Raw genomic sequence first — 12658 nt, 5'->3', positions numbered from 1 at the left:
GAGAGCCTTCTTGTCCGGAGACGAGAGACTACCTGGTTCAACACAGTCGGCAAGCTCCGATCGCGGCAGACCCACCGCCGATTTGGGTACCCTCTCGGGAAAACCCACTCGAGCCGAGACGTGGCTCTGCTGGTCGGGAGCGGCGATCCTCCTGAGGTCGTTGTCTGACGAATCAGCGCCCATAACCTCGGCAAAGTTCCTCTGGATCTCGGAAGTCACAGCATCTTGCAGAGTAGGACCGTTAAGCCCTTCGAACAGAGCATATTCCGAGAACCTCCTCCTAAGAAGGGGGAACAGCGACAGCCCTCTCGGTCTTCTCCATCCACTTGCGCATACGTCCTGGCCGGTCCAAGACCGTGCCTGGCACGTAGGGCGTCGTGGTGGGATCATGAGGGGTGCACCCCTCACGATCACTCCTCAATACCTCGCTCCTCCCGGTGTAACCCGAGGAGGTTGAAGGTACGGGAGAGGCAGACCTGACGCTCCCTCCTCGCTCGCTGGCAGAACCAGCAGGCTTGGAGGGCTGCAGGCGATCGTCAACCCGCAGGTGGCGATCGAGCTGCAGGCCTGGAGAACGGCTGGACTGAGCACAGCGGCCCCGATCTCGAGTGTCAGAAGAGCTGGTGCTGGTTGCCGTACCCGATCGCTCTCTGTGAGAGCGACGGTCAGGCGACCTGCAGGCTCCCACTGTCACAGTGAGACGGTGCTTGTCCCTCACGGCATGTCACGTCGCTGGTTCAAGCGTGGCTGGCACCGCGAACGGGGGGACCTCTTCCCAGCCTCAGCCCGTGGCCGGTTCGTGGACCGTCACGTCCCCGGGTAGCCTAGCTGGTCGCCGCGAGAGCGAGAGTGGTCCTGGTGAGAGTCGCGTGAGCGGCTGTCACCAGTCTTCCGCCCCGTGCCGTGAACCTGACGCTGAGCGGGCTCAGAGGTCTGGTTCCTGGCTGCACGGTCGCTGGTAGGCGACCGTACACTCGGTACCTCCCGCGAACGAGAGGCCGAGACGGACCCTGATTGCAGTGGCAGAAACCACTGACACCAGGCGAGGAAGTACCGGTGTTAGCCGGTACCCCTCTGGTTCCCCGTAGTCTTCTTCCTTGCGGAAGAAGAGACGGGCCCCCGCTCCCGAAGGAGCAGGAGACCAGCGAAGGAACCCTCCCATCCCACCGAGGTGAGACGGGTCCCGAGAAGCTCCCACGAGGGAGACTTCTTAGGAGGGAGGAGGCAACCTTCTTCTTCCTCGGCTGTGAAGCCTTAGAAGTCGAAGGGGAAGAGGCGGCAGCCGACGACGATGAAGAAGATGAAGACGACGACGACGACCACCTTCCTCCTCTTCTTCGTCAGCTTCCTCAGGACAGACGTAAGATCTGCTATCCAGGGCGGAGCCGGGGCTGCTGTAGCCGAACCGAAGCCACAGGGCCCGGACGCACCTGTACAGACAGACCAAAGTCTGGGGTAGTACCACCACGAACAGGGACGACGTCAGCAGGTATGGGCATCTCAGGAACAGCAGGCACAGCCAGCAAAAGCATCGGTAGGGACAGCCAGCGTAGCAACTGGCAGGGACAGCCAGCGCAGCAACGGCAGGGACAGCCAGCGCAGCAACTGCATGGGACAGTCAGCCCAGAATCGGCAGGTTACGGCAGGCAGCACCGGAAAACACAGGAAGTGGAGCAGCAGCCAGCAAACATCCTGGTACCGGCGGCAGGTCCAGGGGCGAGCTCTAGGGCAGCGGAAGTGTGGTCACGGCAGCGCGGCAACCACGAGCGGCGGCGGCACGCCCCCCTCTCGGTACGGCGAACGGCACTTCACAGCGGCTGTAGGCAAGACTTACCACGTGAGGCGAGTACACCAGGTGAGGAGGACGTCGTCACCTGGAGTAGATTCGTGGTCACCACTCCATGGGTGACCGCAGTAGGCCCAGACATAGAACCGCAGCCCCTGGACACTAGCACGCCCTGCAAATGGAAGGACGCCCATACCTCACCAAGGTCCACCCTCGTGGCAGTAGCACCTGCGGAAATAACAGTAGTAGTGATTAGTGGGGGGGAAGTCCCCTCGCGCGTGGGGGGGGTGAGCCCCACACCGAACGAGTGGAAGACCCCGAATACAATTGTATATCGGGCACCGAGCGCCCTCCCCCACCGCGCTCGACGGATCGGGCGCGAGGAGAAGAACCCAGATAACCTCCCCCCCCCCGAAGGGGAAGGGCCCAGGGCAATCTGTGGGAGCTTGGAGCGGGGGGGGGGGGGGGGGGGGGGGTTGGTGGGGGGGGGGGGGGGGGGGGGGGGGGGGGGGGGCGGGGGGGGGGGGGGGATTCTCGTTCCCAACCCCCGTACAGCAACCATGTACCCAACAATAATAATAAGAGCCCCGAGAGCAATCGTGCCCTCGGCCCGAATGCAAAGGGCATAGGATCAATTCCCTGACTGAGCGGAACTTGAACCAAATAAATATTGATGCAATCAATAATAAAAGGAATAAAATGAAAAAGAATCTTGCATTACGATTCACTTCACAATGAATAAGGGCTCGGATCGAGCGCATTTGCGCCCTCGGGTACCGAGCGCAAGGGTAAAAGGATCCATTCCCGATTATGAACGGAAAACCTTGATCCATAATGAATTGATGCAATCAAAATATATATGAAAATGAAAAAGAATACTGCGCTTGCGATTTCACTTCATACAAAATAAAAAGGGGAAGGATCAATTCCCGGGAAATAGCGGAAACATTGATCCAAGTAAATAATGCAATCTCAATAAAATATGAAAATGAAAAAGAACTCACTTGCGATTTCACTTCATTCAAATAAAAAGGGAAAAGGATCAATTTCCGGGTAAGAGCGGAAACTGATCCAAAATGAGTATTGCTACAATCAAAATAAATATATAGAAAATGAAAAAGAATACTGGTACTTGCGAGTTCCACTTCCATACAGAATAAGTTTTCGTGCCGAGCGCATTCGCTCGGCAACGAGCATACAGGTCAAAAAATATAAATGAAAGGGCACTTACTTACGATTTTCATCTACACATTTCCAACCAAAATATAAGCTCGGAGCGAGCGCTCTCCCGCCCTCGGCACCGAGCATACACAATACAAGGATCATTTCTGGGAAAAATGAATTCCCGCACTTACGCCCTTCAGTCCCGGCACTCGGGTAATCGGAGGGCGTGAGAAACCAAGATCCTAATTCACAATTGAATTCAATGGAAATAAATATGAATGATTGTACTTACAATTCAGTTTCACTAGATAAATAGAAAAAGAAAAACACAACCATGCGAAAGCAACGACGATGAAGCGGGCAGAGAGCGATGATACACGTCTACACGCCAGCAGGCCGAAAGCAAAAGTGATTTGTTTACCTCCCAGTCGTGCGCGCGCGCCATTCGGACAAGCAGTTAACTACCGAACCCCTTGTTCGAAAGCTTACGACCTATCCAGCTGCCGCTAGTACCTTCCTACTGTAAAAGGACTGAAGGTTTGTATGCCGTGTCAGAACAAATGTAAAATATTGATGTTTTACTATTTATTTAAAAAATTATCGAAGTGCACTCTTCGTCGTCGTCTTCTACAAAACAGTTGTTTACTCGGTGAGGGAAAGTTTTCCGATTGTTGTGATGAAAGTGCCCCAGCGTCTGTGGGTACAAGTGGTGTGCGGATTTATCACAGGAAATGGTTAGTTTATTGACACAAGCGACTCCGTAAACATCGAGATGGCGTCAATCTTCTAAATAGGGTAAAAAACCGCATGGTACAGGGGTGGACCATGTACGATCAATGTGTACAACCCCAAAAAAAGTACATTATAACGCGTCCTGACATCGGAGATGGACATCAGACACGACTTGTTGTTGGTGAGAAACAGAGCTAAAGACCTCTACTCCGGTGTCAGGACGCGTTATGATGTACTTTTCTTGGGGTTGTACACATTGATCGTACATGGTCCACCTCTGTACCATGCGGTTTTTTACCCTATATCGAGTTGTAAGTAAAAATGTTGAACGCGTTTTGGTGAGATTTGCACTACATTTGACACCCTTTTCACTACCCTCTGTTTAAATCTTAAAATTTGGCCTTAATTTCTAACTTTGGAGAAAATAGGGGGAAACATCACAACAGGCCAACCCTCATCACGGTAGACGGGTCTTATTCACTCGATATTTAATTGGTGAAACATGAATACAATTGCAACTCTAAGCATACCATTTAAAAGACTGAAGTTTCGTCAACATATTGTGATATATGAAAGCCCCATACGAACTAAAATAAGCATGTGAGCTCTTCGTAAAATATGTTTTCAAGGCAGTTTGAAATCCAATATGGCGGCTACGTTTTCATGGACGGTTCTCATCAGTGACGGCCACCATCTTTCCCCAGCCTTCCCAGCACTCATTTGAACAATGTTAGCGTATGTATGTAACGTTTATTGATCTTACTCAAGATTGCAGTTGTAATCAGCACAATAAAACAACATTTTGTTGCCTATATTAGTGAAAGTATGAAACTTGTTATTCCCGGGGTTATGGTTGGAACTGAATTCATTCTTACCTTGTAATCGGCGGTTTTTATCCTTACTGCCATCACAACTGAAACTCCACAGTGCTTATTTGATTGTTATTATACACATTTTGGTCTCAGTTCACTCCACATTGCACTTTAAACCCGTTGCTGTTCCTGGTTTCTAAGCGCGCGCGCCATAAACACAATTACAAACAGCAGACGACGACAGACGACGAAACTGCAAAGTTTTATTCCCTAAACTGTTTACTTTACTCGTTATTTAGTTTAAATTTACATTGTTATTTAAAAATTTTGATTTAATTCATGTATATTATCCCTTTTTTGCAACCAAATTACCCGAAAAAATTACAGATATTTCTAACGTAGATAAAATCAAATGTTTCTAACGTTTTCGTACATCTGGCTGCCGAAAACCAATAGAAAGGAACGAATACGGAAAAGTGCATAGAGGAACGACTACGTTTTTTTTTTTTTTTTTTTGCTTTTTTGTTTTGCTAGCACTTTTTCATTGATTTCAGTCTTTATTAGTATTTTGAATTTCTTAAATAATCGTATGCCAGAAATAAATGTAACCTTAATGTTTGCATGCTAAGAATGGCAAAATCATCGTTGGCCACAATTAGTGGAGGCTTCACACATACGCCGTTCCATTATCCTGTTAAGCGTCCGCCCTGATGAGCTCGCTGCTAACGTACCGTCACGCTTTTTTTGTAATCAGCGATCATAGCACTGATGATAGTTTTTCAAATTGTTATATTGATTTTTATGCTTGTTATTCATACTGTAATTAACTGTAGGAAATTCTCTCTCTCTCCTCTCTCTCTCTCTCTCTCTCTCTCTCTCTCTCTCTCTCTCTCTCTCTCTCGGCCAGTCAGTCACTGGCAAAGAAAAGTCATCATTCACTCCCGCAATTGGAAGAAAAGTTTGTATCATCACTGGAGGATTCAGAACTAGAGCTCTCATCATCAAATAGGTTATCAATATCACACTCCTCATCTAGTATTTGATTGATCTCACCTAAAGAAATATGCCTCCTCTTTGGACATTCATTGTGAAAGACGCGAAATCCAATTTGTCTCGATAACGCCCGAAGCGTATTGAAAGAAAAACCAACAGGACAGGCAGTTTTCTAGCATAAGCGGACCACCAGGAAAGAGTTGCCAGGCTGGAAATAAGTTCCATGTGCTGAGAGTGTTACCAAATGATGTTCCTACACTTTCTATAGAGGTAAACGTATTATTACGGGGCTGACGGCTTGACAAGCACAGTTAAAGTCTTGAACGTAATATCCCGTTGAAGGCGCTACCGAGTAGATCGCGGTAAACGTATTATTACGTGGGTGACGCTTAACAGGTTATAAACTGTTTTCCATGAATTCTAGTTGTCATAGTAATGCAATAATGATAAAATTGCTTTAATATTTTATATATATACTTCCAATACATAGCCTAATTTCACCAATTTCAACGTTTTGTGTGTAGTCTTATACCCAGTTTGGAGGGTCAACACATACCGAATGGCAACAGAGAGAGAGAGAGAGAGAAGAGAGAGAGAGACGAGGAGAGAAAGAAGGAAAGGCGGAGGAACGAAGAAGAAAAGGGATGGCGGTGGAGGGGGGGGGGGGGGCGGGGTGAGTAGGGTAGGTGGGAGCTTTATACGCGTGTTCGTATCCATTTCTGCATAATGGAGTTTTGTCTTGGTACAAGGACAAGTGTCTTATTCTTTACGATTAGTGAGTCACGATACCCTTATAAATTTACGGCACTGGGTGTAATGCACTATAGCAAAATCTTCGTTCTGTTAAGAGTGTTCGTTACAGAAATAGGTATTGCCCACCAAAAACCTGCTTGCACTGTCTCTGAAACCCATAGTAGACATGCTGCTTAGTTGTCAATCAAGTTTTAATAACCAAGTATTTTTTACAAGCTAGCTATTGAATAAATTTGTATTTTTCTCAGTCAAAACATATGCCCCTCAATGCTAACTTTCCTCTTTTAAACGACTTTCTGGTCATTGCAAATTCGGCCCCATAATTTCTTATGGTGCGAAAACAGACAAGAGGCCCATGGACCGAAAACGATTGCGTCACACTACGGCGATAATCCAGCAGTAAAACATCTTCATATATCCAAAAAGTAAATAATAAAGATATATATGCGCATTACGATTATAACAATTACATGTATAGCTGATAACAATCTGCATGAATAACTGGTAAAACTGTTCTGCAATGACAGTTGAGTATTGCAATTATTTACAATAGGTACGAAAGTCAAGATGTCGTGACGTCATAATACAGAACTTGAAAGAACGTTCTAATTCAGAAAAATAATTACTTAAATTTGAAGTCGGGTCCAATTAATTTTTCAATAACGAATATTTTCAAATTAATCATCATAAATATGTAAAAATATTGATGTTTTACTACTTATTTAAAAATTAGCCAAGAGCACGCTTCTCGTCATCTTCTACCCCAACAGCTGTTTACGCCTGGCTTGTTGTTGATGAGAAATCGTGTTTCGATTGTTGTGATAAAAGTGCTCCAGTCGTCTGTGGGTACAAGTGGTGTGCGGATTATCACAGGAAATGGTTAGTTTATTGACACAAGCTACTCCGTAAACATCGAGATGGCGTCAATCTTCTAAATACCTCGAGTTGTAAGTAAAATGTTGAACGCGTTTTGGTGAGATTTGCACTACGTTTGAGACCGTTTTCAGTACCCTCTGTTTAAATCTTAAAATTTAAAATTTGGCCTTAATTTTCTAACTTTGGAGGAAAATACTTACTTCGAAAGGAGAGTAGAGGTCTTTAGCTCCGTTTCTCACCAACAACAAGTCGCGACTGATGCCCATCTCGGGCTGTCAGGACGCTTTTATAATGTACTTTTTCGGAGGGTGGCTAGGTGTTGATTGTAGGTGGCCTGCTTGGCCTGCTGTGATGATCTACCCTACTTACTTCGAAAGGAGAGTAGAGGTCTTTAGCTCCGTTTCTCACCAACAAAGAGTTGCGACTGATGCCCATCTCCGATGTCAGGACGCATTACAATGTACTTTTTTTGGGATTGTCCACGCTGATCGTACATGGTCCACTCTGTACCCTACGGTTTTTTACCCTAGATCTGCTCGGCTAGCGCTTTCCAATACCGTGACGGCAAACTAGCCTGACCAGAACGGGCCCTGGTAACCTAGCCTTACATAGCCCAACCAAGCAAAGCAAAGCTAGCCTAGCCAGAACAGGATAGCCTGATATAGCCTAGTAGCCTGGCCAAGATGAGAGAGCCTAGCCTAACCATCCCCAACTACCCTCGCTTGACCAAGCTAAGCTACCTAGTATCCTATTGGCCAAAAGACGCTTTGCTTAGGGTGCAGACCTACCTAGTGACCCCCATTAGTAGTTACCTATACCTAAGACTTCCCGACGACGCCGTAAAAATTCTCACTCTCTCTTTTCTCTCCTCCAGGGGAGAAATTTGGTCTCCTTGGCGGACTTTAAACCGACTTTATAAGTACAATAGGCCTTGAGTGAGGCCCTTAATCAGTTATATAGGTAAATATAACAATTCTAATATTACCTAATATGTCCCAACGCAGATATTTTGACAACACGTTGCCCGGCTGCCGCACCAATGACGTTATCCATCCAAGCCTTGAAGAAAGTTTTCCAAAATGAATAAAAAGTTAATATCAACAAATAGGTGGATGAAATAGTCTAATATTTAATTAAATATTAATTTTCGTTATATATTTTCTTTATTTCGTTATATATTTCGTTATATATCGAAATATGGATAATGTACGGAATTATAAGAATGGTAAGGGATAGCGAGCCAACAGCAAAGTCAGTGTATCGGTTGGTAAATAAATGTACGAAATAATAAAACAAAACATTATAATATGCCTAAAGGTAATTAAATCTCGTATAACTTTAACATATATTTACCATCATTATATATTTTGTTATATTATGCCTTATGAAATAGGGATAATGTATGTGATTTCATGCGAGTATAAGTTTTGGTAAGGGATAGCGAGTCAATTTTCGACGCCACCCAATGATCCCTGGTTCATTATAAGCAATGTATAACTGAATCACGAAAATTAGGAACGTGATAAATCCATAAATAAAGATAAATGCCACGAAGGAAAAATAAACGAAGGAGTCTGGAAGATCTTTCGACTTTAAAAGTCCATTACTGAGCAGATACTGACAAAAATACGAGAAAAGACAATACAAGAAGGTTCGTATAACTGACAGATAGGGATTATAAAGGGATTAGTACCTAGAATCCGACATTGGCATTTATCTTTATTATAAGCAATATATAAAGGTTAGATGTAGAAGCACTTTTAAAAATAAAGGAAATGAACAGATAGTGAACAACTCAGAAGTAGCATAAAGAGATCTTGAAGCAAAACTCTCATAAATATCCAAGGACTGGCAAAAGCTGAACTAATGGAACATCACTGAAACGCACCTGAAACAGCATAAAAAAATGCTACAGGTTTCAGTGTGGTAGACTCAATCGAGAGATGAGGATGGCACCAAAGGATGAGGGCTATAAATAATGTATAGATCCATAGGAGATATCCAGTTGAAAAAAAAGGCAAATCAGAATTCAGAGACATCCAACTGCTAATTATAGAGGGTAGTAATTATAGAGCAGCAAGATTTAACCTAATCCTAGTCTACATGTCAACTAGAGATAGGGACAGAAATAAGCGACTGATGAGCGCCTTACATCAAGCATTGGAGAAGACCACACAGGTACCTGCCTCTGATTGTCCTTTGGGACTTCAATGGGTATTTAGGTCTCATAGGGACACAAGAACTTGACCAGAATGGAAAATACTTCTTGGACCTAAATGGAAAACTATGACCTAGCACTATTAAATGGAGATTCCATCTGCAAAGGGGAGATAATCTGGAGTAGAGGAGATCAGAATAGCACTACAGACTTTGCCCTGGTTAACCAAAATATGTGTAAAAACTACGAATGTAGGGAGATAGATGAGGGAAAGTATGAATATGACCTATCAGACCACCACCCCATAAAAGACCAATTCAGAATGAACACAAAAGTAAGAAAAACATCTACAAATTAAAGGAAAGAAATCAAATACCTGAAAATAACAGAAGAGTCCACCAGGAAATACCTTTTATATACGTAATGTAAACAAAGCCAACAAGACAGAACAGAAGAGGAGCTCTAACCCAGCTGGAAGAAACAATGAGTGAAGCAAAAGCAAATAACCTAGAAAAGACAAGGAATAAAAGAAGGTTAAAGCAAGGAAAGCAAGAAGAAAGAGAACTAGTGTGGGTCACCAAAAAATAAAGAAAGAAATAAGCCAAAGAAGGGTGTATATAACAAATTGAAAAGTTAAGCCACAAGCGTAAAAGAGAAGAGATATTATGAAGAAGCATACTATAAACAAAGACAGAAAGTACTGATAGTAATAAAGGAAACATATGAAGATTGTGAAGAAAACATAGAAATGAGATAATGGATGACAAAAACAGACCACCTCAGAAAAAGAATGGGTCAGGATACAAGACAAAAATAATAAGCAAGAGATTAATTAAGGAAGAATTCTACCCTGCGAAAGAAAGAGCTGGTCAAATTCTGGAAAACAATTCATGCACCCAAAAGAAGCAAACAAAATAAGAGAGATATGGAATGAGAGCAAAAAAGGACAGTATGAACATGACATGGAAGAAACGATGAAAAGACCAATGACAAGATAAGAACAGCATATGGTATACCTACCATATGTCATTAGGAGAGAAAACATGGATGGAGTGTACCTATGACCTGAGAAAGACAGAAATTAAAGTCAGTAGTATAACTGCAGAAGAGGGAAAAAATAAACTAGTTCGAAAAGGAAAACTAATCAAATATAGCACCGGGGACAGACTAAATGAAACCAGTTCTGTTCAAACTATTCTTACAAAGCACCAACATTCAAAGAGAATTGGCAGAATGTTTAAACAGCTGGTGTAAGTGAAAAAAAAAAAGACACTTACACCCGAGAAACAACACCCCACTAATGATCTTAGGTCAATTGCATTAACAAGAGTATCATATAAAAATTATAAACTTTTCATGGGGATCCTGAAAACCAAAACAGAAAACCAGTTTAAAAGTTTAGAGAAAACAAATGGACTGCAATCACGCTTTACTGTACAAAGAAGAGGCATTTATCTTAGAATATTGCATTCAAGAAATGTAGAAAAAAGGACCCAATATTTGCGGTATCAATAGATGAGGCGAAAAAGATGGACTTACAGTGGACTGTAGTATATGCTTAACGTTGTTACTTGGTCAAAACCGCTAAAAGCCTTACTTAACAACTCCACAAAACTCACTTTGTGGTTTCTAAATTACGGGGAGATATCTCTCAACCCAATTCATTATTAACGAGGATAACACACCAATATCATTAATGAATAGTACCACAATTAAGTACTTTCACTTACTGAGCAGTCCTTGTAGACATGAACTCAGATCATAAATCACTATACGAGATACGACGAGAGGTACGCGCCTCTCTCTCTCTCTCTCTCTCTCTCTCTCTCTCTCTCTCTCTCTCTCTCTCTCTCTCTCTCTCTCTCTCTCTCTCTCTCAATGTTGCAAGTACTCACTGGTTGATTTTCAGACCTTATAGGACCACGGTGTTATCTCGTTTCTAAAAGTTATTTGCATAACCTTAAAGTATGAACACAATAAAGGTTTATCAGATCAGTTCATAATCCACAAAACTGAAACATAGGAAAAATGAAATAAAATCGAGGGATATTGAAACGCATTTGATAAATGTAAAGTTAAAATTAATTTAATAACTAATATTTAAACATATCAAAGAGTAATAACATATAAGTGACAAATGAAATTAGTCACTCAAGGGGAATTGTAAATCAATGGCGCTCAAATAAAACAAATTACGACAAATTCAAAGAATCAGGGCAATCGCCCTTTCTAAATCCGCACACACACACATCACTACACAACACTAGATGACAGGTCACCTCAAAAGTTGAGCCAAGAAGCTGATCGTTCCGTCCTGCATTCGGGTTTTGTTGGGGGAAAAGAGACAAGTTATACAATTACCACGAATGCAGAACTGACTTACAAGGTTTTCATGAACATAAAAAACTTTACAATAATTATCAAGTTCGTTGTCAAAAATAAGTTCCAAATAGAATAGTGTGCAACTTCAATATATTTATTAAATGTAGTGAATTAATTGGTGGTATGTGTCAATACAATTTTGGGCAATATCACGCCCATACAGTGTACTACGCACATACGCATGCACGCCCCTGGAGGGGCACGCAAAGGAGCGTTCAGAGGGGCGAACTACTACCCTTCCTTTCCCCTCCCGATCTCTTGACCTCTCCTAATGGCTTCTCTGGCGAGAGACACAAACAAGACCCAAGAACACCTTCAACTCTTACCATACGTGATATGCGCAATACGCTCACCAAGAGCAATTTCATATATATAAGAACAAATGAATTATCATAACTAAAACAGTAAAATACTGCGATACTAAAACGTCTACAGACGTTTATGTCAAAAGACTTTGTCTTTGTGTAAAACCATCTTTTCGGTGCTAACCGCACCACAGCTCAGATACTACTTACTAGAACATAGCAAAATCAGATAAAATAATGTTAAGAGTGTCATTCTTGAGTAGATGTGGTTCTTTCACCCGTATTATGTCATGCAATATAGATGTACATATTTTACAAAATATGAGCACATGCAAATATATTTGGTTTTCACATGAATACAAATACAGTAACATAGTTCCTGTCTGTCGATTTCACGGCAATACGCAGTGAAAATAAATCAATAATTTCTTATGAGACAGACACTAATAACTAATAACCATAATAAAAATACAAACAGCACGGAAACAAGTGAATACACAAATACATTGGAAAACAAAATCGTTGTGAGAGGAATTCCTAACACCAGACTTCCAAAGAGCATTTGACTCCATTAACAGAAAAAAGCTTATAGAGGCATTGGTGGCTAACATGCTTTTATTTGTCGATCTGCTGAGGGGGAGGTTGAAAATAGGAAAGTATATATAATATATATATATATATATCTATATATATATAT

The 12658-nt window shown here is 42.7% G+C and overlaps 1 protein-coding gene across 1 annotated transcript in view; it reads right to left on the bottom strand.

Annotated features, from left to right (window-relative positions):
- The window catches only part of LOC135213217 (gastrula zinc finger protein XlCGF57.1-like), a 335008-nt gene extending 326836 nt beyond the window's left edge, over positions 1–8172 (bottom strand). Inside the window, exon 1 of the mRNA XM_064247197.1 lies at positions 8102–8172. The gene's annotated coding sequence lies outside the window, so the exon portion shown is untranslated. The remainder of the gene's footprint in view (positions 1–8101) is intronic.
- Between the last annotated feature and the right edge of the window lie 4486 nt (positions 8173–12658).

Source organism: Macrobrachium nipponense, chromosome 42, assembly GCF_015104395.2.
Source record: "Macrobrachium nipponense isolate FS-2020 chromosome 42, ASM1510439v2, whole genome shotgun sequence".
NCBI classification, from domain to species: Eukaryota; Metazoa; Arthropoda; class Malacostraca; order Decapoda; family Palaemonidae; genus Macrobrachium; species Macrobrachium nipponense.
This window is presented reverse-complemented; position numbering and strand designations above follow the sequence as displayed.